This window comes from Diadema antillarum, unplaced genomic scaffold (assembly GCF_040938485.1).
Source record: "Diadema antillarum isolate AM-2024a unplaced genomic scaffold, OU_Dant_1.0 seq00000803_RagTag, whole genome shotgun sequence".
Taxonomy (NCBI): domain Eukaryota; kingdom Metazoa; phylum Echinodermata; class Echinoidea; order Diadematoida; family Diadematidae; genus Diadema; species Diadema antillarum.
The window spans coordinates 559,318-585,608 of record NW_027271685.1 but is presented as its reverse complement, the minus strand read 5'-3'; the positions used below and the strand labels follow the sequence as shown (position 1 = coordinate 585,608).

Genomic DNA, 26,291 nt, shown 5'->3' with positions numbered 1-26,291 from the left:
AACTTTCAAGTGTTAAGACAAATTCCGTCTGTTGATGAAACAACTTGTCTGTTCGGTGTTGTTGTCGTGTTTGTTTGTTTTTTCTCTTTCTTTTCTAAACTTCTCTCATCCAAACCATCCAAGAAACGGCTTGGCAATGTGTGATGAAACGATTATCACTCTACATTAAATTCATAAAAAGGTATTCAGAATATTTAACGAAATGTGAAATTGTGCGGTTTATTTGTCGGTGGCAAAATTGAAAGGGTTCGCCGTCACAGGAGCTACTTTGAATGGTAGACGTTAACTATGAACCTGAAATGTAAATGCGTGGGATTAATAGCCATATAAAACGCAATGATCTTGGGTGACAACAAACACCAGTGTTCCCCTCGTCCTTTCCCTCCCAAGAGGCGGGGATCGATCGACGGTGAATGGGAAATGTTTTATTGACCATTATTTGCCACACACCTGTGCGTGGTTGAACGACCGCGGTGAAATGCACGCGTTCAGTTCTCATTCAGCCAGTTGCTGTCATGATTGATGCTTTGACATTGGGGACCTCACAGGTGTCACGTGAACTATGCCATTTTCTTTTTACTGGCAAGTTCAGTGACCTTTCCCATAAACACACAACACGCCGTATCGATGAGCTATGTACATTTATTGAATCTACGCGACGAAGGGGAAAAGGGGAAAATCAAAATGTAGCCACATTACGTTTGACTGAATGCGGAACAACACCGCCTTTAAGTTTATAAACATTGCCCCTGTTTGCAATCACATTCAGGCGTCTGAACACAGGTAAACCTAGACGAGAAGTGACTTCATCATTTTTAGTGAAGTGATGTGTCACGCGTACACAAGCAGGATATGCAATTGCTTCCGAATGTGTCAAATTAATTTGCTTGTCTGAAATTTCTAGCAATTTAAGAACTGGTAGAACTAGTAGCAAAACTGGACCTCATCAGAGTAGCATGAGATAGTAGTAGTAGTAGTAGAAGTAGTAGTAGTAGTAGTAGTAGTAGTAGCGGGCCTAGTACTACTGCTACTAAGTATCAGTAACAGTAGTAGTAGTAGTAGTAGTAGCAGTAGTACTAGTAGTAGTAGCAGCAGTAGTAGTAGTACTAGTACTAGTAGTAGTAGTGTGTGTTGCTAAACATCGAGTTTCGAGTTTCGAGTTTCGAGTTCCGAGTTCCGAGTTCCGAGTTCCGAGTTCCGAGTTCCGAGTTCCGAGTTTCGAGTTTCGAGTTTCGAGTTTCGAGTTTCGAGTTTCGAGTTTCGAGTTTCGAGTTTCGAGTTTCGAGTTTCGAGTTTCGAGTTTCGAGTTTCGAGTTTCGAGTTTCGAGTTTCGAGTTTCGAGTTTCGAGTTTCGAGTTTCGAGTTTCGAGTTTCGAGTTTCGAGTTTCGAGTTTCGAGTTTCGAGTTTCGAGTTTCGAGTTTCGAGTTTCGAGTTTCGAGTTTCGAGTTTCGAGTATCGAGTTTCGAGTTTCGAGTATCGTGTATCGAGTTTCGAGTATCGAGTTTCGAGTTTCGAGTATCGAGTTTCGAGTATCGAGTTTCGAGTTTCGAGTTTCGAGTATCGCGTATCGAGTTTCGAGTTTCGAGTCTCAATTTCAAATTTCAAGTTGCAGATTTTCGTTAATTGGTAATTGAAAAGCCAGCGATAAATCGGGAGCCTGTGTCTCCTTCTTTCTCATTGAATACTTCAAGCCTTACAGCAATAGCTTTGGAATCTGCGCTATTTTGTTACTGAATTACACTTTTACTGCAATTCCATATCAAATTTGTCTGATTGAGTTACGTAACAAGTGTACTATACAGCCCTTAACATTTGCAGCAAAAAAAAAAAAAAGAAAAGAGAATAGGGCCCATGTCATTATAACGAGATCATCGGTCCGACTAATTTACTTCATTATGTCGAGACAATTGTATCCTGACACATGGAATACAACCACAATTGTGCATTTATTAAAATGCCCTGGTGCAAACTGGTTACATGTATAGACGGATAATATGACGCGATATTGATGAACAGAAAAAGTACATGTGACGGGGAAGTGTTGACTCGCGAAAAACAAAACAAACTGTTATTTTCTAGGCTTGTTATCAAATGTTTTAGATTTGACGATGCCGTAATGATATCGCAGACGGGACCTGCCTTTCGTAACACGATTACATAGCTGCTATACCTTGACCGCCGCGTATAAAGCACCCGACTTTAAAAAGAAAAGGAAAAGAAGAGGATAAAAGAAGATGAAAAAGAATGGTGAAACTAACAGAGCTGTATCGCGCTAACCCTCCCGAAGCCGGTTGGAAGAATACTCTTTATGTTCGGCAATTCGCTTAAATGTGGAGTTCAGGTCTTTGTCAGACAGCTTCATTTATTCTGAGTATATTATCATTAATTTTATGATCGCCCTGCTCTTCCTGCTGTTATTATTGTCAGCGAGAAAGTATTTGCAATCGAGCAAGAAAGAGGTAATTATTTTTTTTCCTCATTGTCGATTCAGGAGATTCAAGCATGGCACAAATTCGAGTTCAAACTTTGTCAGCGAACTGCTGCTTTCCTAAAATACCAATGTGACATTTTGTGATTGAATTATAAGTATGGAGCCCTTGTCTGGAGCAACATTAAATAACATGTCTTTGTACTGTGTTATAGTTTAAATAGTCTAAACTATAATCACATTGTGTAGGATAATCAGGACATTGTGACAAGAGAAAGTGGGCACTAGACCACACATTCCTGAGCACTGTGGTCACTACTGGTCATTCAAGGACTCCTCCAAGCACACGCCTGTGTTCTGACAGGTTCCGAAGTCCAGACTGTGTGGTTGTCATGACAATGCACATGATATATGTACTTAGTATATACCAACTTCTGGTAGGAACCTGCGTCATCATCCTTCTCTCTCACTCTCTCTCTCCCTCTCTCTCTCCCTCTCTCACCTCCCCCATGCTTTATTCACTCCCGCTCTTGGTTCCAATCTCCCTCTGTCCCTGTCTCCCCTTATTCTTTTAACTTAGACCACTTTCTCTCCCTACCCCTCTCTATCGTCTTTCCTTAGAAGATATAGGGTTATTCATTTCATGCGAAATGGACTCTTCCATCTGATGAAGCAAAGTTATGCAAGTATTAACAGTATGATATTTGAAAGTAATTAGTTTTAGAAAATGTTTCGTGTATTATGTGTATGAAAGTGTATTACATTGTGGTAAAACCAACCAAAATACGCTTCAACTGAAGACTCCACAAAACCCTCAAACTGCAGTGTACCGTCCATCTAATTTAGCAAGATGGTACGTCTACCTCATGTTGCATCATTTTGGCTCAAACTTTCTCTTCTTTTGCTTCTGCTCTTCAAGGTGCGAGGATGTGTTGAGCATCCCAACTTTTGACAGTCTTCACAACTTTTGGTATTTCAGGTCAACCCAGCTACATTGACGTGACACAATGGCACGGCGAGAAAAATGTCTGCAATAAAATTAATGTCTTGTAATGGCTCAACTAATGCAGAGGATGTACAAAATTTCGACTTTATTAGGAATTCCTTTGGCAAAACTGAACCATATTGTAAATGATGTATGATATTTTTTATTAGTACCATTAAAGCAAGATATACATTTCCTTTAAAGACAGTTGTCTACGTAATTCAGCAGTCATGGTAGGGAAGTTATGTAACCACTCCTTGCCAGCATTCTGTGTGGTGAATGTTGATGTTACACGCATGTATTTTCTCTGTAGACCGAAAGGTTTGGATTGTGCTAAGTCGGTGTAAAAGTTAATTCTGTCTTGCATTGTAAGTTTGTCTTTGTCATTGAATTGCAGCTTTCGTACTATAGCAATGGAACATTTTTTGATTGAATTGTGAATAGATTCTCCTGGTCTTTATATTCTCAGCGAAAAAAGATTTGAAATTGGGCAGGAAAGACTTGACTCGAATTTTGGCCATTTTCGAGTCTAGACTCGAAAATGGCAAAAGTTCGAGTTTCAACTTTGTCATTGAATTGCAGCTTTCCTACTATACCAATGTAACATTTTGTGATTGAATTGTAAATAGATTGCCCTGATCTTTATATTGACAGCGAAAAAGGATTTGAAATTGGGCAAGAAAGACGAAAGACGAGTTTCAACTTTGTCATTGAATCGCAGCTTTCCTACTATAGCAATGTAATATTTTTTGATTGAATTGTGAATAGATTGTCCTGATCTTTATATTGACAGCGAAAAAGGATTTGATATCGGGCAAGAAGGACTTGACTCGAATTTTGGCCATTTTCGAGTCTAGACTCGAAAATGGCAAAAGTTCGAGTTTCAACTTTGTCATTGAATTGCAGCTTTCCTACTATAGTATCGTAACATTTTGTGATTGAATTGTGAATAGATTGCCCTGATCTTTATATTGACAGCGAAAAAGGATTTGAAATTGGGCAAGAAAGACTTAACTCGAATTTTGGCCATTTTCGAGTCTAAACTCGAAAATGGCAAAAGTTCGAGTTTCAATTTTGTCAAAGAATTGCAGCTTTCCTACTATAGCTATATAACATTTTGTGATTGAATTGTGAATAGATTGCCCTGATCTTTATATTGACAGCGGAAAAGGATTTGAAATTGGGTAAGAAAGACTTAACTCGAATTTTGGCCATTTTCGAGTCTAGACTCGAAAATGGCAAAAGTTCGAGTTTCAACTTTGTCATTGAATCGCAGCTTTCCTACTATAGCAATATAATATTTTTTGATTGAATTGTGAATAGATTGTCCTGATCTTTATATTGACAGCGAAAAAGGATTTGATATCGGGCAAGAAGGACTTGACTCGAATTTTGGCCATTTTCGAGTCTAGACTCGAAAATGGCAAAAGTTCGAGTTTCAACTTTGTCATTGAATTGCAGCTTTCCTACTATAACAATGCAACATTATGTGATTGAATTGTAAATAGATTGTCTTGATCTTTATATTGGCAGCAAAAACGGATTTGATATCGGGCGAGAAAGACTTGACTCGAATTTTGGCCATTTTCGAGTCTAGACTCGAAAATGGTAAAAGTTCGAGTTTCAATTATGTCAAAGAATTGCAGCTTTCCTACTATAGCAATGTAACATTTTGTGATTGAATTGTGAATAGATTGCCCTGATCTTTATATTGACAGCGAAAAAGGATTTGAAATTGGCCAAGAAAGACTTAACTCGAATTTTGGCCATTTTCGAGTCTAGACTCGAAAATGGCAAAAGTTCGAGTTTCAACTTTGTCATTGAATTGCAGCTTTCCTACTACAATAATGCAACATTATGTGATTGAATTGTGAATAGATTGTCTTGATCTTTATATTGGCAGCAAAAACGGATTTGATATCGGGCAAGAAAGACTTGACTCGAATTTTGGCCATTTTCGAGTCTAGACTCGAAAATGGCAAAAGTTCGAGTTTCAACTTTGTCAAAGAATTGCAGCTTTCCTACTATACCAATGTAACATTTTGTGATTGAATTGTGAATAGATTGTCCTGATCTTTATATTGACAGCGAAAAAGAATTTGAAATTGGGCAAGAAAGACTTAACTCGAATTTTCGCCATTTTCGAGTCTAGACTCGAAAATGGCAAAAGTTCGAGTTTCAACTTTGTCATTGAATTGCAGCTTTCCTACTATAACAATGCAACATTATGTGATTGAATTGTGAATAGATTGTCTTGATCTTTATATTGGCAGCAAAAACGGATTTGATATCGGGCAAGAAAGACTTGACTCGAATTTTGGCCATTTTCGAGACTAGACTCGAAAATGACCAAAAGTCGAGTCAAGTCTTTCTTGCCCGATATCAAATCCGTTTTCGATGCCAATATAAAGATCAGGGCAATCTATTCACAATTCAATCACAAAATGTTACATTGCTATAGTAGGAAAGCTGCAATTCTTTGACATAATTGAAACTCGAACTTTTACCATTTTCGAGTCTAGACTCGAAAATGGCCAAAATTCGAGTCAAGTCTTTCTCGCCCGATATCAAATCCGTTTTTGCTGCCAATATAAAGATCAAGACAATCTATTTACAATTCAATCACATAATGTTGCATTGTTATAGTAGGAAAGCTGCAATTCAATGACAAAGTTGAAACTCGAACTTTTGCCATTTTCGAGTCTAGACTCGAAAATGGCCAAAATTCGAGTCAAGTCCTTCTTGCCCGATATCAAATCCTTTTTTGCTGTCAATATAAAGATCAGGACAATCTATTCACAATTCAATCAAAAAATATTATATTGCTATAGTAGGAAAGCTGCGATTCAATGACAAAGTTGAAACTCGAACTTTTGCCATTTTCGAGTCTAGACTCGAAAATGGCCAAAATTCGAGTTAAGTCTTTCTTGCCCGATATCAAATCCGTTTTTGCTGTCAATATAAGGATCAGGACAATCAATTCACAATTCAATCACAAAATGTTACAATACTATAGTAGGAAAGCTGCAATTCAATGACAAAGTTGAAACTCGAACTTTTGCCATTTTCGAGTCTAGACTCGAAAATGGCCAAAATTCGAGTCAAGTCTTTCATGCCCAATATCAAAGCCGTTTTCGATGCCAATATAAAGATCAAGACAATCTATTCACAATTCAATCACAAAATGTTGCATTGTTATAGTAGGAAAGCTGCAATTCAATGACAAAGTTGAAACTCGAACTTTTGCCATTATCGAGTCTAGACTCGAAAGTGGCCAAAATTCGAGTTAAGTCTTTCTTGCCCGACATCAAATCCTTTTTCGCTGTCAATATAAAGATCAGGACAATCTATTCACAATTCAATCACAAAATGTTGCAATATTATAGTAGGAAAGCTACAATTCAATGACAAAGACAAACTTACAATACAAGACACGCATTAATACACTCAACACAATCCCAACTTTTTTGTCTACAGAGAAACTACATGCATGTAATATCAACATTCACACACACAGCATGCTGACAAGGAGTGCTTAAATAACTTCCCTACTATGACTGCTGATCAAAGAATTACCTAGGCAACTGTCTCTAAAGGAAATATATAGTGGTATATATAATGGTACTGATAAAAGATATCACACATTATTTACAATATGGTTCATTTGTGCCAAAGGAATTCCTATTAAAGCCTACGTTTTGTACATCTCTGCCTTAGTTGAGCCATTACAAGAAATGAGTTTTTATTGCAGACATTGTACTCGTCGTGCCATTAAATCACGTCAATGTAGTTGGGTTGACCTGAAATATCAAAAGTTGTGAAGACTGTAAAAAGTTGGGATGCCCTACACATCCTTGCTCTGTGAAGAGCAGGAGCAAAAGAAGAGAAAGTTTGGGCCAAAATGTTGCAAGATGAGGTAGACATACCATCTTGCTAAATTAGAGGGACGACATACTGCAGTTTAAGCGGTTGTGGAGTCTTCAGTTGAAACGTATTCGTTTTGGTTGGTTTTACCGCATGTGTAATAAGCACTTTCATACACATAACACACGAAATATTTTCTTAAACTAATTACTTTCAAATATCATAATGTTAATACTTGCATGACTTTGCTTCATCAGATGGAAGAGTCCATTTCGCATGAAATGAATAACCCTATATCTTCTAAGAAAAGACAATAGAGAGGAGTAGGGAGAGAAAGTGGTCTACGTTAAAAGAATAAGGGGAGACAGGGACAGAAGGAGATTGGAACCAAGAGCGGGAGTGAATAAAGCATGGGGGAGGTGAGAGAGAGAGGGGTAGAGAGTGAGAGAGAAGGGTGATGACGTAGGTTCCTACCAGAAGTTGGTATTTGCATGATATATCATGTGCATTGTCATGACAACCACACAGTCTGGACTTTGGAACCTGTCAGAACACAGGCGTGTGCTTGGAGGAGTCCTTGAATGACCAGTAGTGACCACAGTGCTCAGAAATGTGTGGTCTAGTGCCCAATTTTACTTTGTCACGATGTCCTGATTATCCTACACAATGTGATTATAGTTTAGACTATTTAAACTATAATACAGCACAGAGACATGTTATTTAATGTTGCACCAGACAAGGGCTCCATACTTATAATTCAATCACAAAATGTCACATTGCTATTTTAGGAAAGCAGCAATTCGCTGACAATGTTTGAACTCGAATTTGTGCCAAGCTTGAATCTCCTGAATCGACAATGAGGAAAAATTTTAATTACCTCTTTCTTGCTCGATTGCAAATACTTTCTCGCTGACAATAATAACAGCAGGAAGAGCAGGGTGATCATAAACATAATGATTTTATACTCAGAATAAATGAAGCTGTCTGACAAAGACCTGCACTCCAAAGACATAAGCAAACTGCCGAAAATAAAAGAGTATTCTTTCAACCGGCTTCGGGAGGGTTAGCGCGATACAGCTCTGTTAGTTTCACCACTCTTTTTCATCTTCTTTTATCCTCTTCTTTTCCTTTTCTTTTTAAAGTCGGGTGCTTTATACGCGGCGGTCAAGGTATAGCAGCTATGTAATCGTGTAACGAAAGGCAGGTCCCGTCTGCGATATCATTACGGCATCATCAAATCTAAAACATTTGATAACAAGCCTAGAAAATAACAGTTTGCTTTGTTTTTCGCGAGTAAATTCCCTATGGTCCGCACTTCCCCGTCACATGTATACTTAATTTCTGTTCATCAATATCGCGTCATATTATCCGTCTATACATGTAACCAGTTTGCACCAGGGCATTTTAATAAATGCACAATTATGGTTGTATTCCATGTGTCAGGATACAATTGTCTCGACATAATGAAGTAAATTAGACGGACCGATGATCTCGTTATAATGGCATTCCCCTATTCCATTTTTTGTTCTTGCATATGTTAAGGGCTGTACAGTACACTTGTTACGTAACTTAATCACAAATTTGATATGGAATTGCTGTAAAAGTGTAATTCAATAACAAAATAGCGCAGATTCCAAAGCTATTGCTGTAAGGCTTGAAGTATTCAATGAGAAAGAAGGAGACACAGGCTCCCGATTTATCGCTGGCTTTACAATTAATAATTAAGGAAAATCTGCAACTTAAAATTTGATGTTGAGATTCCAAACTCGAAACTCGAAACTCGATACTCGAAACTCGATACTCGAAACTCGAAACTCGAAACTCGAAACTCGATACTCGATACTCGAAACTCGAAACTCGAAGCTCGAAACTCGAAACTCGATGTTTAGCAACACACAGTAGTAGTAGCAGCAGTAGTAGTAGTAGTAGTACTAGTAGTACTAGTACTAGTAGATCATAGTAGAACTTATAGAATACAAAATGCTTGTTTACTGCATGGCTGAAGTTTTCGACTTTTTGTAGGGTTTAATCAGTAGTAGTGCTAGTACTAGTAGTAGTAGTAGTAGTAGTAGTAGTAGTAGTAGTAGTACTAGTAGTACTAGTACTAGTAGATCATAGTAGAACTTATAGAATACAAAATGCTTGTTTACTGCATGGCTGAAGTTTTCGACTTTTTGTAGGGTTTAATCACAATGACTTCCCAAGAAACGCTTGTACCTTGCCGGAAGTTTTTCTTCAACATGGCAAAGTGTTTTTTCTTGTCAATTATGCAACGTCACTTCATGCACAAGGTGTTGCCTTTTTTTTCTTGAAAGGTCCTTTATTACATTAAGTAGAAAGGGAAAATATCAATGAGAGTGTTTACACATCACAAAATTAGATTAGGCCTATACTCAGCTGATTTTTTCCTATCTTCTTCTTTCAGCCAGCTACCCTAATAAACTTTTAATTAGCAGAGTTGTAGATCAGCATATCTTTTCAAGGGCCGTGCTCTATTGTCTTTGGCAATCTATTATTGTGTTATTGGGCGCCATATCGACCCGCGCGTGTTTCACGTTAAATATATGGGCATGCGTTCGGCAACATGGAAGACCATGCAACCAAACTTGCTTTCGCGTATAGGCCTAAATATAACGGATCTTTCCTTTCCTCCCCTCCCCTAACCCGACTAATGGTCACAAACAACATAACCACCAACGACTGCCAGGGTTGAAGAAGAAGAAGAAGAAGAAGAAGAAGAAGAAGAAGAAGAAGAAGAAAGGAAAAAAAGAGAAGAAGTATGATTTCTATTTGAGATGATGGACATGCCATCGTGCGTGTCAAGCAAAGTGCAGAGCGTGGTTGACCCCGAGGGGTCCTTCGCTGATGTCATGGCCGAGGCATTCCGGCGGGTGTACCTATACAACACACCGACCAAAACCATGCCCATCGGCAATGGCGGTTAGCCGTCACCAATGTGCTGTCACACAAACACACATACACAGCACACACCCACACACACACACATCCGTGTCTCGAGTTCGGAGAAATCCCCCCAGGACGATTCGTCTACAATACAGAATTTACTTTCTGTTTTTTTCTTTTTATTTCGATCCCCCCCCCCCCAAAAAAAATGTAATATATACAACTTTCTTGACAGTGTCCATTACTAGTATGATAGATGAAGGATCTACAACATAACGCACTCGGTAGTAAGATTAATCGTTTGACATGAATGAAGTCATTGAGAGTTCTAGGAAAAAAATAAGAAAAAAATGAAACTTATGCCCATAGCCTGACATAATTGTAATGATGTATAGGTCTACAGGCTCCTTCACTTATTGTTCCTGTAATGTGGTTTTTGAAGATCAAAATGGTGCCACTGCTTATACATGTATTTTTAAACTACAGGGGCCTATAGCATTCGCCTCGGTACATAGCTTTGACCTCTATGTTCATTTGGGACTACTGCGAGCAAATACAGCAAAACCCTGGCTTCTTCAACCCCACAAGGTTGCCATTAAGTAAAAAAAAAAAACAACCGCAACATATTCCTGCTTTTCATTACTGGATATGGTAGAATATGTTTACGTCAGAGACGAGCGACGCCACTGGTGACACATGCATGATAGCCGTATACTCCGTCCGACCCCACATGTTGTACCACCCGTGATCTATAAATACAGCATCCATGACATCCTGGTGATGTATGAGTCTGACACATGGTTTATGCAGACGTCCAGAAATGGTAACTCAAAGTGACTGTCAAGCAACTTTAACGGCAAGACATCCCTGGTAAACAAAGGCACAGGGTGGCGATACGGCAACACAAAACGGCTTGCAAATCTTCTTCGGCTTGCAAATCTTCTTACAGAGTTTACAGTGTTTAGTTGATAATTATTATGTGTGGCTGGCAAGAAAGTTACAGTGACAATTCCCCTCAGCTTTAATGGTATATGGGCCCGGACACAAGTTGGATGAATGGATGGACGGTGTACAACTCACTGTAACGATCGATATTCTTGTAACAGTGACTCTGGTGGTAACAACATTGCAATGACTACGCACAGTAGTAATATCATGATTTTTTTCTCAAAGATTCATTCTAATTCTTGTATTTGTTTATCTGAGAACAGATGATTATAAAAGAATACTATAACGAAGCAATCATGCAATTTGTCGATCGTGACACGTGAGGAAAGAATAATTAATAGAACTAGATTTGTCGTCTTTGGGACATGATACATATATGGTATAAGCTTGAAATTGATAGGCAGAGGACTTTCTGAGCTAACCTCTACACAACTTTTGAGGAGAAAGAAGAATAAAGAAGAAAACAAAGAATCAGTACAGATACAGAAGGTGATCCGAGAGGATACTCGGATCACCTAATAAAACTATGAAACTGGACTAAATTTGGGCTTGACTGAAACTGAAAAATGTTCATGATGTCTCTAACCTTGGTTCGTAGTAAGATGTGAGCCCCACATAAAACGCAATTTACTCATATAGATGTTCTAAGCATACGAATAATTTGTCAAGATGGAAATGTTGGATTCACACCGCCTGCAATAAACGAAGACGGTTGTGAAGTCAATGGTTTTGATAATGTCAGCTTGCCACCTCATTTGCTGTAGGCCTGTACAATGTATCACAAGATCGGTGTTTGGTACATGATCCATTATTACAGACGTAGATCAGTGAGAGAACTGCTTGTTTTTAATGATACATCATTATCTCTCTATATCACAACAGTGCGTTACTGAAGGACTGTCTGATATGTGTTACCTTCTTGCCTTATTATACTCAAGGCACTCTTTCCCTATTTGCTTAATCTTCCGGAGAAGACAAAAAGCCATCGATCCCCTGCTAATTCGATCACAAGTACGATCATTTGTTTTTATGCTGTTATAACATTGAAACAGATAAACAAACAACATATTGTTAAATGCTGCATTAGTAATACTGCCATCGTTAAAACAGGTCAATGAAACAAAGCAGTTACTCCCGAGTCCAGGATTGATAAGTGGTTGTGTAAATCACCTGCAAAGACACTAGCTACCACTAATCTGGCTGCCGCTAGAAGTCTGTTTTGAGATAATGATGGTTATTTATGGATTAATAGATAACACTAAGACCGACAGGAGGTAAATATGCCCCTAATTTTGTTGGATATAGGCCTACTGTTTTTGATACACACGGGCAGAAACGCTGCTTCCAGCGAACTCGAACTATAAGAGACATCTCGATTAAAAGTAGGCCCTACATTGTCTTATCCACTGCACCACAATGGCTTGAGCAGCGTTATCGTCACCATCTTGTAAGCCTGTCCATCTTGGGTAGTCTTATAGTAAGTAGTGTTCTCTTAAAGCGACCTGTCCCTAATGAGGTAAACGTTGCTACACGTATTGATAGATCAAGAGGAATATAATCGGCATAAAACATTTTGTCCAAGGACGTTCGCCCCGACCAGGACTCGAATCCAGAATCCCCCATTCATTTTAAGCGACAAAACGTTTTCATGGCATGCAATTATGAATGTATAGGTGCCCTACCTCCACACTTATGGATCCTCCTCTTTGAAATGGCATACGAAAGAGAGAAAATAATAAATCAAAGCATGTGGAAACTTTTTTTTTCTGACTGCATACATTGCAGCTGCATTCCTTAGCAGACACAACCAAAGAGCAAATAACAAAACAAAAAGTGTCGTTGTGATGTTCACTGCGTTCAGAGGTCTGGAAAACGGCCTCTTTGGACCATGACATGTTTTTCCAATTTGACTTAGTCTTGCAGACATTTGCTTGCATCTGAATGATTTCACTTTTAACTAATGAATGCGATGATGAATGAATTGAAATGTATAAAAAATGGCAGGACTTAGGAGAACGAGCAAGTTTCCCTACATAGGAACCCTGAAACACCGCACACATCGTCTACATGGTACAGTCTACTGCAAGTACTTGATACGTTATGCAAGGCCATAAAATCTTGGCGCATACCACGACAATCCCATCTGCTTGGATGGCCTTGGTATTCAAAACATATACTGCTAACCCCCTCCCCCCCCCCCCCCCCCCTTTGACCGTTTAGCTCCACAGCAGAGCGAGACACTCGGGAATGCAGCCGCCGACAGCCGAGCAGGCAAGACACGTTCGCATGATGGATGACCAGTTCCATATCTTCTGAAGATCATTTATGGCGGTTTGCACAATTATTGATCCGTTGGTTGATAATCGTTCCAGAGGTTGGGCCCATCAATGGATGATGCACGGCAAGGGTCGTGTCCTCGCTCAGAGCAGCGTCTGGCCCCGTGTTCAGCATGCATGCAGCCAAACGTTGACACACTGGGCCGTCTGTGACCGGTGCACACAGGCCGTTGACAGACACACACGCAGCCAATCACACAAACGCAGATTGATGTATATAAAGCAGTGCAATGTTCTATATTAAGATTATCTTTATTAATACTATCACCCCATTGTATTGAATAGTATGACAGAGAGTTCTAATATCATTGGTTAATCAAACTCGCTGACTTGATTTAGGGAAAGATTAAGGTAAGAGGAAGGGCGCACATACATATTTGATTACTTGTGTGCACGTTGCTCTTGCAGATGTAAAGTCATCCTGTACAATGAGACGGCTACATTAGCTACGTGTTGTCTGCCAGAGATGAAGGAGTGCCACAAATTCTTAGCATATCATCGCAATTGTTTCATCCAGGTGTTCTCTGTTTCTTTCAATATTGAAAGCTACGTTCTTAGCCTGACCAGACACCGTGCTGTGTGTAATTAGTTACGTTCTGTGCTATACTCTATAAATTCAAGCTTTCAGTGTTCTATTCTTCTGACGCAATTAAAAAGATATATTTCAATGTTGAAAGAAAAAGAAAACACCTGGACACCGAAACAATTGTGATTATATTCTAAAAATTTATGGCACCCCTATACCTCTCAAAAATAATACATTGCATCTTAAAGAGAAAGAGAGAGGGAGAGAGAGAGAGAGCGAGCGAGCGATTCAAAGACTAGGTTAATATCACAACATAGATCTGCCTTCTGAATTGACATCAAGTTTTCTGTTATATCTCAGTGCTCCGTCTCAAATGCAAAATTTTGCCTTTTACGCAGGCCACGCAGTCATCGTTGCCTTTCGGTTGGACCATGTTATAGCTTACTGCACGCTCAAATGTATGCAGAAAAAGCAAGACGTCAATCACAAATGTTGTTGTCGGGTGTTTTCTTTTTCTTCTTTTCCCCTTTCTTTCAATGATTCATCGCGACAAGCATCAACACTATACTACCAAGTTCTTCATACCCGCAGAGATCGCTGCCCAAGGTTTTGTTTCTCCTCCGTGAAGTACCCACAGAGCCACGGTGTAAAATCTGGTGAGCAAACCACCTTTTTTTTCCACCGGGCTCGGGGGAAAAGAAGAGATCCGAACATCTGGCGTACATGTGGAGCGTTTACGCCGGTAAGTTCCATCGCTCTACTTAGTGTAAAAGCTGTGGACTCTAGGGTCGAAAAACAAGCTCTACTACAATTGAAGTGGAGAGAGTAGGGCCGCTGAGAAGTCACCAGTACTTGTTTTTTCTGTCTTCCTCGCGCCATTGGCGGGCCAACTCCCCGTGGCAGCGCCGAGTGATACTTGGTTTCTATGTCGATTGTTGCCATGGCAACGGCTAAAATTCTGGGATGACAGCCGGAAAAGAGGAAGAATATTTTCCTTTTCAGAGTTTATGTCGACAACTTTGCGGCATTTTGTCCGATATCAGATAGACAGAAAGAATAATTAAATTTGCCCAAAGTTCCGGAACAAGGCAGTCTATTGCATGTCTTTCAAGAAATGAACATGGGAGGACAGAATTTGTTCGACCTCACAATGAAACAACAATTTTTTTTTTAAACTGAAAAGCAAGCAAATATCTATTTGTGTGTGATAAAGGAACTTAAGGAAGCATTTTGTAGTGGCCTTTAGATCTCAGGCCTTTGATTTACATATTATTGTCCTTTGCAAAGCCTTACAATCAGATGAATTGGATTTTTTTTTAACCACACTTAAGCAAACAAAAAACAAAAAAAAAAACACGATAATGTGCTGTTAGTACCCGTATTTATAACAGAAACCCATTTTCAGTTTATCGTGTGAAGAATAGCAACATTAAAGGTATACCAGTACATGTAAATGGGATGTAAATTTGTAAATTAATGTAGGCCTATACATGTATTTTCTTTTCTCTTCTGTGTGTCATCTTATCTACGGAAGCGCTTCCTACATCGGGATATACATTGCGGATCGCAATGACGTCATAAGTGACCATCTGTGAGAGTTTTCCCTGATTGGACCAACAAAGTCTAGCCGATGACGTCGTCAAAAGAACTACAGAATAACGGTGACTAAGCTCAAATGATAGGGCCAACTTCCATCTGACATGAGCTTTATCCCTTACTACGATCTCTTTCGGGTAAGTATTTGAAAAGAAAGGTTTTAACGCCTGTCCGTAATACCATGGAAGGTTTTATCCCTTCTTGTAAGTCTACCACAAAGTGGTTCGAATTTGGCAACAGTTTATTTAGTGCCTTGTCGCAGCTAAATACAAAAGCCTCCATGTTCAAGGTATCAGTGTTTCATGAAAACGAGTGAGTTTAAGATTCTGTCAACTTTGCCCACTTTTTTGTCTAATTTGAATGATATTTTCCATTGCATGGCTTATTCGATTTTACTCTATACGGGTCACGATGGGCTCTGAGTGGAGTTTTACTATCGGAGTACATTGAGTAGAACGTCAATGTTCATGCCGTTTCTTGTGGTATACCCCACATAACGGTTGCATTGAAGAGGGAAAAAGAAGTCACATGTATCTGATAACCTATAATGTGTCATCAGTTTGTTGTACGCCACCTGCTTTCGAACAGGATATGCGGTATGCTATAATTTCATCGATCAATAGCTCAAGAGCAGAAAATACGCCAAAAACAGTAAACAGATCGATTATTGTGGTTAAATCAAGGTCAACAGGCGAATGTATTACTCGATGAGCTGTAATCATCTGTAAATGAGTGATTCATCTGTAGCAAAGGGTTCAGCGTCTCACGAGAATACACTTTCTATGAATCTGATTTTTTAATATAACAGAACACAACTAGGAGGGGAAAGTGCCTGATCATTGTGCTATGTTTTTCTTTTCTTTTTAATCAGCGTATCTAATCTACAAAAAGACGACTGGTTAAGAGGTGAAAATAAAGAAATCTTGTAGAGGAAAGCAAGCGACTATTTCAACTTACATCCACATATTATACAGCGAAGAGAAATTGAAGTAATCTTATATCGACCTCGAGAGGAGGCAAAACTCAAGTTCACCTTTCATAGTTATACAGTGTTGCCTGAAACACAATCGAGATTGCCGTGCAAATAGGAAAGGAAGACTGGTTTGCGCGGTCTCGCAACTCGACGTGGTGCCTTAATGGACTTGTTTTGGAGGCGGTGTAACCCTAACGAGGACACGGGCAGACCCTGGGGCCCTCATCCATCACGCCGCCGCAACGGCCGACATTTACACCTGTTGCCAGTGACTGCTAGCTTGCCCGCGCTTTTCTTTTCTTCTTCTTTTTTTCCTCCCATGTACCCACACAGTTGCCCCCTATCCGCCACGAAAACGTGAACTTCTTCGAAATTCATTAATAGCTCTCCTGGCGCGATGAGTTGTACTCGGCGGATACACTCACTCTCTCCCGAACAGAATCACCGGCGGAGCATTCCGGGTTGACAAGGGTCATGTCATGGATTTCAACTATGTGCACGGGCAAGCCTCTTGCACGTATCGGCAGAGAGGCAGAACTGGGACTAACTAGCGGGAATGTTCGCGGACAATGTGGGTGGTAGAGTTGCCACTCGGAGTAACCTAAGCAACAGAACGCCCAAGCCAACGCTGCCACATCGAATTTGAGGAGGGCAATGTGATTGTCATGTTTCCATGAGGCTAAATACACACGCACATATAGGGACACACTGTTATCACATAGATGTTCCCTAGCGTGTACATGATAAAGATGAATACATCAGCATTTAAAAAAAAAAATGACCACCGCAATATTATTACATGTACGTGACAGAATGCCGGAACTGCTTACGATTGCAATGGTGAGCCTCGTCAAATCATAATACTACACCGAATTCACGTCTCGTTTCCTTTATCTCGAATGCGCGTAGAATTTCCTTCCGCCAAAACAAGTAATCTCATACTCCTACATAGATGGACTGGTAAAATGGATACCCAAACTTGCCTGGGTATGTAAGAAAGTGACATCTTATATCAATATCCTTACAAAATACATACAACAAAAATATCCGACATTGACAACGTGCCATCCTCTAGTCCTGTTGTTCAACTTGTCAGGAAGTTCTGTAAGCGTTCAAGGGCGGTCGTCTTGTCTTGTCTTGTCTTAGCCCGTTTATTTGGTTCTTGTCCCATTTTCCTTGCGTGAACCTCGGGAAAAGCATCAAGTCGTGGGCGAGTATTTTTTTTTCACGCATCAGGCAACTTCAATCCCAAGTAAATCATAATTGAGACACACTAGGCATATATCCACACGCACTCCTTTCATTCTTTACCCATTCTAACTCGACAAAATGACGTTTAGGTCTGAGTCCATTTGCTTTAAGACTTTCGCACTTTGCTTCAGTCCACAAGTTCGATGATATTATTGACTCGATGCCTGCGATGTAAAAGACCACCAGCGTAAAGAAGGGCAAAAGGACAAAGAAAGACAACTCATTCCTTGTCCACAAACTCCCAAGTCTCTACAACTTAATGCATAGTTCTTCAGTTTTGCAACACATTAGGTAATTAGCTGCCTTTTAGAGGGATGATTTGCTCATTTGCGTTTTGGATATATCACGTTAATTTTAACTCTGCTTGAGTCGGTATGCTTCCTTTAATGGGAATGATAATAGTTCTTAAGCAATCAGCGGATGAAAGTAGTAAAACTTCCTTTGCCGTCAACCAGTGACTTTCTCTTAGACCAGCTTCCAGGTGTCCTTAAAACAGTGTTTATTTCGTGCAAGTTTTCGATCAAATTGTTCTGCAAAACGAGGTTACCTGGCCAATAATAGCAGCAAGATCATCGGAAATAACAACATGCCCCCGATAATGCAAGATTCAAGAACGTGATCATGCATAGAACCTATAGGCCTTCAGCATGTTTCCCGCTATCATAATCAAACATTAATCGTCACCATTACAACATTATCATCAAGGCATTGTATGCGTGCACATACTCAATCATATCTCGCGTATTGTCAATACCTTGCCTATACATCGTCTACGATGATATCGGCTATATTACAGAAATCTGTACTCAAGTCAGAATTTATTTCACTTCTCGATAGAAGGACGACTTGAAAAAACAAAAACAAAAGCAAGATATTAAAAAAAGCAATCGAGCAAACAAATAATACCAATTTCTAGAAAAAGGTTCCCGCTCCAATCATGCCGAGAACGGAATGACATTGTCAACAAAAGTCAAAAGCCTACACGAGTTGCGCGAAATTGAATCTAACAGGTATATTCAAATCCGTGTTACAAGAGGTAAAACCCTACCACACAATCCCTCCCCACCACCCTCGCTCAGATATTACTCCATTTCCACAGCATTTATTGCCCCTGTCAGATCCCATCGAGACGCTTAATCAATAATGCTACAATTTCACAACCGCACCGGCCCCTCGGTAATATAACCGATCACCGGCCATTCCCTGGGTGGGTTGTCACACAAGTATAGGTAATTCTTATTGTTGTTACAGTCTTTACTCGATGCCTTTCTCCTTTTAACTGGTTCCACTGGTTCTTTCAAGGAAATTCCCTCCAGCATCCTTCCTATTTATTTTCTTCTTCTTCTTCTTTTTTTTACCTAGGCCTACAAGAGTTGAAAGCCTAAACGAGGTTTGTATTATTTTCGGAAATGGAAAAGAATATTATTTTGATCAGAGGGTAAGGGGCAAATCCGTCGGTGTCTGTATTTCTTGAAGATTAGGTTTTCTGACTGACTTCGACGCCGAACCCCCCCCCCCCCCCCCCCACACACACACACACAAAAGGGTGAAAGTTATTGACGAGGCGTGGAAGGCGGGAAAATGTGGTCTGCTATACGTTGAGAGTGGGAGGGTGTTACATATATGTCGTTCATACCCCCTCTGTGCTGCAATTTGGTCTCTTGGGATTTTTCCCCTGTTCATAAAGTTTACGATTAACGCACCTATATATCTGATAGATTGCTGTGTAATGATCACCTATATATACACACAATTATAGATAGAAAAGTACAGTACAAATATTTGTTGGTAGATCAGAGTTATGGCGAAATGTCCGTAGTTACCTATGATGTATAGAAGCCCGTGCTCACGTGCTATTGGCTATACTTATAGAGTTCAGGCTTCTCATAATTATTAACGAGTGCACTCGATACAATTTGGAATTGACTACTGAAAAGAATGCGTGATTTTGGGTTTTCTTCTTTTATCCCGAAAACTGAGGAAAAATGATATTCTACACGATTGCTTAAAGTCTGTGCTTACACTCCGACCTCCCCCACACTCGTCCTCCCGATGAAGAGCGTGTTGCATTTGACGACTGTCGGTCTATTGGCTACAAGTTTCAATCATTATTTTGCCAGAAGACTTCGTTTCTACCATCAACCCTGTCAAACCGCAAGACAAGTTGTGTTTCTTCTCTGTTTTCAGAACAAATTGCGCACCGTCGTTCTGGCGCTGTCAATGGGCTCGCAGCAAACCGCATATTGACATCTAATGACAAAAATAAGCGATGAAAAAAAGAAGAAACTTGATGAAAGAAAGACTAAAGAAAATACAAACGCTTATCATGAAAACATCTGCTACAACAATATGATAGTGACTTTCTATTTCAGGTGATCTACACATTCGACGCTACAAAACAGATATTAAACGGAGCTTTACTAAACGCAGCGCCAGACAACGAGAAACATAGCTATTAAATCTACAGCTTTGTGGACATGAATGCTATCTATCTTATTTGACATGAATAAAATGTTGTTGCACATCTCGTCTCGACTTTAAAGACGCGAGCGGTAAGAGCAGTAAGCTTTTCCGTGTCTCCAACCTCATATGCACCCTCGCAAAGCTTCGTGAGTCTATTCAAGAACGTATATACTCTTTGTCTTATTTTTCTCTTTTACCTGATTTTCATTTTTAAATTTCACAAATTTAAATGTGATCTTACACACACATACACACATACAAACAAATAAACAAACAAAAACACACACAGACACACATACACACAATATGCATCCAATAGGCCTATATATCATATATCATACGCACACCTGCTGATGGTCTCCGTTCACACTTGATGTAATTAAATGCCCCTAGTTTACTTCACCCTACAACTATCTTACATAATACGCATTAATAGATTGGTGAGAAAACAAATGACACATAAGAACTTGGGAGTTACATCCTGCATGTCGGATGTGAACTAATCACGTGATATAAGAGAGGGAAAAATCTAATTTGAGCCCCATTTCTATCTGATATTTTACAATATTCGTGAAATGTGCAGGGTGTTTGTGTAGTCAGTAACTTCTATATCCCAAAATTCCTGCTAAAGTGGGTTTGACAAATTTTTACATTTTAGTAATAAAAAAAATGACAATTTGGGGGGAAAAACAATTTGCCAAGAGTTAAATTCATACAAAAGAGAATTGAATGCAAAAGAACTTCATCACGAGTTGAAATTACGTCAATTTAAAATGTTTTGCTACGATCCCAAGATGCAACGCGAGCTCACAAAATAACAAGTAACATACTGGGGGTTGCGTGCGACCTCGACGAACCGATGTGTATCCACGGGGAAAGGTTATCGCCATTTCAATTTTTTGACTCGGTGGTTGATTCTTTGTCACAAATTTGACTCTCTTCTTGTGCACGATTTCTGACAGCACCATAAACCAATGATTCTGAACAGGTGATGTGGTCTTCCATTATACTCCTCCATGTTCTGCTTAAAGTCTAGCATACCTTCTCAGTACGGTCACAGAAAATAAAGGAATAAACTTTGAAGATCACAAACGGAATGACAACCATATGATAAGTAACTTAACTACTGTCTTGTTCAGTCATTATAATACTTCGCAATTTTTCACAGACCATCCCTCCTACCAAATTTAAAGGAAGTGTTCATCACATTAGTACTATAAATACGTTCCAGGGAACAGAAGCATTATCTTTGCCAGGAGCACACAAGTTAGCAGCAAATGGTCTCATAATTTATCCAAAGCGATTGCAAGTGTATTGTTATTTTCTTCAAACGCACTTATGTCGAAGGAAAACTCGCAGTGGAACAGAAAAATAAGGGGCACATGCGAACTCATTTGAATTTAAATTTAGTGTGTTTGTGCGTCTCCATATTGCCCATTGTCCTCTATCCTCCATAAACCTTAACAACACCACCCCCCCCCCCCCATGTCTCAAGGGTGACAACTGAAAATGTAGGTGTAGTTGAATTGGGAGAGATGAGAAAAAGCACCTACAGCTGTATCAGTTTCCCCGTTCTCGAATCCGCTACGTCCATTTGACTCCGAAAGGAATTCCAAGGCGTTGATTAAATTGGAAAGGATTGTCTACATCAGTCTCCCTCATGCGTATAAATTTTGAGCTGTGATTCTGCTACTGTTTTGTCTAAGTGTGCGATGATCAATGAACTTATTTCTGTCTAAAACTATAACGATCCTCAATGATTGCCTTTGAACTTTCAAATTTAAATTGGATGAATGGCTGTATCCTGCATCGTGCAAGAAGTTGTTGAAGAACGAAAGAAGAGGGGGTGGTGATTATGAGGCTGGGCGGTGCGTGGCGCCTCGGAAACCCCCGTGCATCCGCCAGGTATGCGACAACACCTTGTCCCGGCACTGGTCTTCCGGCGACTGTCTGGGAGATGGCGAGCCATCTCAACCCACTCGACGTCTACGGGGTTGTCGGCTGCTTCTTGAGTAGGCCTATATACATGCTATGCAGTTAACCTTATGTCCGCTTCTCTACCGAAGATGGAATCGGACGCCCCGTGCACTCAGGGGTGGGTAAGTGTTACCTTCATTGAACATCTGGGGGAGGGGCGCTGAAACAGATTATACCTACGTTGAACAAGCCATTTTTCTATCCTGATTAATATGCATTACCATATTCAGTTTACAATCATGCTGTCACGTTTACTCAATGTGGTCAGCTCTTTTATCGTAAGGTGGTATAGAAGAAATACATGTTACGCGCCGATGACGTTTGCTTCTGTTCTCGTCGTTTGGCAGTTCGAACGACGTTGATCACCAGCTACAAGCTACTTACAAGTTCACACGTGACCATCCCATGTGGGACTGGGACAATGACGTGAACCTTTGCCAGAACGCGGTGTATCGTGTACTACCGCTTGCCCAAAATGCCAAAAGCGTTTCTTCTCCCTCTAGGGATGTCAGAAGTTATGGCAGACATAGTCAGAGACAGAAAACAGAGAGAGAGAGGAAGAGAGTGAAAGAGAGCAAAGATCGTTCAACTCAACCACTTTCCCTTTAACTCTCGCCTGCTTATCGTCTGCTCGGATGGATCTCACCAGCAGAGCGGGAAGAAACGTCGAGAGCTCGAGAATTCTAGACAGCAACAACACCTTCCTGTCTGAGCCGCCTTCGCGCGGGGTGTTTCCCTGGGCTGATGGCTGTGTGAACGCCCAGATTGTGAGAAAATGGCGAAAATTTGTCTGGACTAGCCATCATTCCCGAAAGAGAAAGATACATATAAAGGAAGTCAAGAAGGAAACATTATACAAGAAACAAAAATGAGCGGGTATTTTTTTTTTTTACTGTCAAATCGAGTGAGAAGAAAGGAAGTTATGTTGGCAATGGTTGAACACTGAGAATAACTCTGACCTTTTTCCTCTTTGTCTCTGAGAAAGCGACCATGTGAAAGGAAACGTCATGCTCTGCTCATATATATATTCACAATTTGTTTCAATAGCATCTGAGTCAGCATTGTCACTATATGAAGCCGAGTTTCATACTTTTTTTAAAAACAAGACTACATAATCGAAAGCAGGCTTTTATAACCCACGTAGATGAAATGAAATAAACTCCAACCCAGCAACAGAGTGAGTATCGCACAGGCAATGAATTGTCATCTTCACATATCTTACGTCTTTCGGTTGGCCATATCCAAAATCATTGATGATACCTTATCAAAAATTATTGATATGTAAAGCCAAAAGGTCGCGGCTCCGTAAACACTACTATATAATTGCAATGTGTATGAACGGTGTGAACAAATAGAACAAAACTAAAATTGTTTGTCCTCTGCAATCAGTGACTAAATACTTGGTAAATATCACAAGTTCTACGCCATGAATCGGCCGCTTTTTGAAGTACATTTCTCCGTAAACCACAAAACCTGTTCGCTGCGTTGAGTGGAGGAACACAACCGGTGAGTCTGTTTATACTATGCTATATAGAGAGAAATAATGCTCCGAGCAGATGCCCTTGAAAATTTGGTAGAATTCCTAAATATGGTCTTTTTGATGAGTATATATACCCGTAATACATTTGCCAGGCACGCGCACAGGATATATGCGTATCCTCTCTGTATGACAAAACAATCAAGTAATAGCATTTGAGGGTTTGGGGGAGAGGAGCGGTTTATCATAATTTCGAGCAAAGGAAAACCAAACTATCAATCATCAAAATGTCCAAATATATTGTATTGATTGCTAACCGAAAGTGAAAAATTCTATTTATATTTTCGCTTCCGCTTCAACTCCTTCCTAGTGAACGAACTGGAGCTTTATGGGTGCCTTGAAGTGGAAAGGATCGAGAAAAATGAAGATCTTTTTTTTTCTAAGAAAAAGCCCCACCCCCCCCCCCCCCCAAAAAAAAATATTAAAGCTATTAAATTTTACGCCTGATTGCGCTCTGTTATCAAACAAAATACACATGCACTTTTATGGAAAACCTTTTTAGAAAACTTTGGTAGAGAAAAGTGTACAAAATTGCTGTAATTTATTTCAATCATCACGTTCACAGCATCACGCATAGAATGATGTTCGACTGCTGAAATGAATAGAAATGATTATAGAAATGGACGTGGCCATTGTATGACACGTTGAAAGTGTGTTGACACTGCTTTTGCTAACAGATAGATCTTAACTTGTTCCCTGCTAGATTCTAAATCTTTCTTAGACTTTATACGAGATAAACCAGATTCAGTAGGCGATGCATTCGATAACACTGTTGACAATGTCCAGACTCTCCTTATAATAAAGAATGGGGGCAATTTACAGGTTGACTTAATACCATTATAATCGATCGGTCTTGGGTGTAAGTGTGGACATTATGGGTGACAGTGTGTCTGTTAGAGTGTATGTATGACAGAGAGATGCGACAGAGACTGCAAAGGTGCACAGAAATGGCAACTTCATTACCAAGAGGGCCGTTTTGCTGATTATTTAAATGAATTACGATGCCATAAAACGGGCACCACCCAAAATAACAAGGTGAGGTTTACTTCACTGCACTCTCGCGGTGCTCCCGATCGGGATGGGCTAGTAGGGTAATATTTCATGCTGGAATATTTTAATGGGGGCACCGATTAATGCTATTTTCATAAGGCGCACGAGGGATAAAAGTCCAAACACAAGGCTAGTACTGTGGTGATGGATGGGGCCGTGAATGGGGGAGCGATCGTGAACTCCGCTCCCCGCTCTGTCCGTCCGGGCGCGGGGTTACAAGGGTACAACTGTAGGATGCGGAAGAGTGTTGTGATGGGGGTTGACGCATGCTGAAGAACAAGTTTTCAAAATTGTTTGAAACTTGAGACACTGTAATATAATTCGTGAGTATGTAAAGTGAAAATGAAGGCCAAAATGAGGACTCTTTCCTCTACGAGACGTTATCACTATAAAGGTTGATGCTAATATTGGTGCCAACCTCATACTTATGTATATTTTTTATATACATGTTGTGAAAGTAACACATTTTGCGTTAATTAATCTTTTATGTACCCTCATTTCACTCAAATATGATATCATTTATCATGATTGTATCATTAACCTCTTTAACTCTTCACAACTGCATGGATATTTAAAGGCTTACTGTAGAAATTGTATTAGCTATTACTTTCATCATTGTCGACTGTATTGCATTGTGATGTCATAATACTGTCAACATTATCACCATTCGTTCTTGTTCCATTGTCATCAAGTGATATTTACATTTCAGTTTTAAACATGTTAGGTGTTTTTTTTTTTCATTAGGCCTATATTGTTTAAATGCAATAAAGACTTCAAAGAAACGACAGAACATACGAGTAGAATTCTACTACCAGTATGATCATTTTTATCTATCATTAGGGCCTATCTCTATCCTACTTGATACGTTAATCATCAAACGATGTCAATACCTCAGAACGTGTGTATTAATGCAATAAGACTTTAAGTGAAAGGCGAGAGATCGAGCGAAATCGTACAATCGTACCTACTACCATAGATACGAATGTAATACACAGTCATGAACATGTCACTCTCCTGCGAAGTTTCATCTAACTCTACTTCGTAGAAAAAGCTTTATGGGATCACCCTAGGCTTCACCTCTTGGCTTGATTTCAAAGTGATGCTAAAAGTCTTCTATGTAAGTAGCTAGTTGATGTTTCTCCTTTACATTTATTCAATCAATATTGTGGGAACATGCTGGTATAGTGTGGGTGGTAAGTTTTGGACTTTCAAGTGGAGGTTCCGAATTCGAATCCCTCAGAGTGCATGCATGATTACGTCCTTGGGCACTTGACCAAAGTGTATATGCACTGGCATTTGGTGATAGCTGGGAGATAGTAGGACTGACAAGGTCTTCTGGAAGAGCTGGAAGAACACGGAAAACATCGAAGAGGCTACCTTTGTCTAAAAAATAATAGTAACACCATATTGTTTTTATGGTATTAATGTACAAAAAGGTGTCAAAAAGTCACG

General features: G+C 39.8%; 1 protein-coding gene across 1 annotated transcript in view; it reads right to left on the bottom strand.

Annotated features, from left to right (window-relative positions):
- The window catches only part of LOC139739526 (transforming growth factor beta-3 proprotein-like), a 53,596-nt gene that overhangs the window by 15,264 nt on the left and 12,041 nt on the right, over positions 1-26,291 (bottom strand). The gene's annotated exons all lie outside the window — the stretch shown is intronic.